The sequence below is a fragment of the Meriones unguiculatus genome, chromosome X (assembly GCF_030254825.1).
Source record: "Meriones unguiculatus strain TT.TT164.6M chromosome X, Bangor_MerUng_6.1, whole genome shotgun sequence".
NCBI classification, from domain to species: Eukaryota; Metazoa; Chordata; class Mammalia; order Rodentia; family Muridae; genus Meriones; species Meriones unguiculatus.
Window position 1 is genome coordinate 95,031,615 of NC_083369.1, and position 2,282 is coordinate 95,033,896.

The window sequence follows — 2,282 nt, forward strand, 5'->3', positions numbered from 1 at the left end:
AAAGGAGACTAAAGTCCTGCCGTTTGTAGGAAAATGGATGGAGGTGGAAGGTATCATGCTAAGGAAAAAAAGCTGTGCACAGAGAGGCAGGTGTTGCATGTTTCCTCTTGTGTACAGAACTCTAAAATAAGGAATGAAACAAGTAGACAGGCATGGCATCCCACACCTGTCATCCCAGCACTCGGGGAGGCAGAGGCAGGCAGATCTCTGTGAGTTTGAGGCCAGCCTGGTCTACTGGGTGAGCCCAGGATATCCAGGGCTACACAGAAAGATCCTGTCTGGGGAAAAAAAAATAATTACTATAGAGTGGGAGCTTATGATACCTACAAGTGTCAGATTGTCAGAATGAACCCACTGACATACGAGGAATATGTTTGTTTTGTTTTGTTTGTTTTTTTGAGACAGGATTTCTCTGGATAGCCTTGGCTGTCCTGGAACTTGTTCTGTGGATTAGGCTGACCTCGATCTCACAGATATCTGCAGGCCTCTGCCTCCTGAGTGCTGAGATTAAAGGTGTGTGCTACCATGCCCAGCTCTGATTTTATAAACAAAGCTATTGCTAAACTGAAAAGGAGTCCTTGAAATAAAGGCACAGACACCCACTGTAGCCTTTTAATTTGCTTCCATTTCTCATGTGAAGATTTCTTACTATGTACAGAAGAATGGCACTGTACCATTTTGCAGGAAGCAGAGGGACTTGTCCAAATGGGCCCATTAGCTTCCGGGTGGAGGCAGCCTTCGTGAGCATCCTTTGCCTAAATCAACTTCGGCATCCTACGCTAGGTTATCACAGGGCTAGAGAGTTGGCTCAGGGGTTAAGAAAATGTACTGTCCTCCACCTAAACCCAAGTTCAATTCCCAGCACCACATCTTGGTTCCCAGCACCTGCAGTGGTTCGCTAGCACCTGCAAAAACCTGCTCCAAGAGAGCAGATACCTCACCGGAGGCAGGTGGATCTTTGTGAGTTCAAAGCCAGCCTCGCCTACAAAGTCCAGGACAGTCCAGGCTACACAGAGAAACTCTGTCTTGAAAAACAACAACAAAATAATAACAATAGCAACAACAATAACAGATGCCTGTGGCATCTGTATTCCTATGTGAACACATACACACACACACACACATCACCACATTGGCCTTCATCCTGAATTCTGAGCTAGGAGGTAGAGGGGTTGGAATTCTTTTAAAATTGTTTTTGGAACTGACAAAATGGTTGAAAGAGCTTGCTTCAAAACCCCCGCCAAGCAACCTGAGTTCAATCCGTGGATCCCACTGTGGATTAAGCAAACCAACTCCTGAAAGCTGTCCCCTGACTGGCAAGCGATCATTATCCACCCCCCCCCCCCATGACAACAAATATAAAATAAAATAGAATTGCTTTTTGCTGAGCTGAATGGGGTGTAGCTCATGACTGTAACCCAGAGGCTGAGCAGTTGGATCACGAGTTTGAGGTTTCCTCTGAGCTAGGGAAGGGGCTATTTTCCTTTCAGCTTGTGATGTCATTTCAGTTCTCATGGTGACGGACAGTGTGCTGTGCTGTGCTAGGGTAACTTGATTGAGCCTGGAACCTAGAAGCCTCTCCCCTGTTCGCTTAGAGCTGGCCAAAAAAAAGGGGGGGGGGGAAGGAAGGTTATTTGAGCAGAAAAGGTTGGGAAAGTTAGCAGGCAGAGATGCCCCACGGCTTCCAGCAACCCCAGCGTCCTCCCCCCCCTCCCCCGGAGCTCTGCTTACAGCTCCAGCTGCTGGCTAGCTCCCCAGCAGCTGCAATAGCCACCCCCATCACCAGCCTGGCTGTCTCTCCCCTCTCCCGGAGTTGGGGAATTTTCCTGTAAGCTCTAATTTGTCCAGCTGCACACATGTTTTTCCAGCAGTGGCTAGGGACCGCTACTCTAGACAGACAAGTCTGTCGTGGGAGCTCTTCCCTCAATCTGTGGCTGGCTCTGCCTCCCCAGTCTCCATCCTGAGAGGGCTTACAGACTCTCTCTTCATTTAAATGAAAACAAGCACAACAGCAAAAAAAAAAATGTTCTGGGTTGTGGGATGGATTCCCACTTGATATTTAGAATCTATGCATCCCAGGTGTTTGGTTTACAGACAGGAAATAAGAAGGAGGGATTATTAAAGAAGCCCCAGGCCACAAACCAAAGTAGGTAAAGGAATGAGAAAAAAAAATAACTGGAAAAAAATTCACTTTCTTTGACCTTGTGCTTATAAAATCAAAAGATCTGGTAGTGGCTCCATTTTGCAGCCTAAACGTTTTCATGGCATTTTGCTGTGAGCTT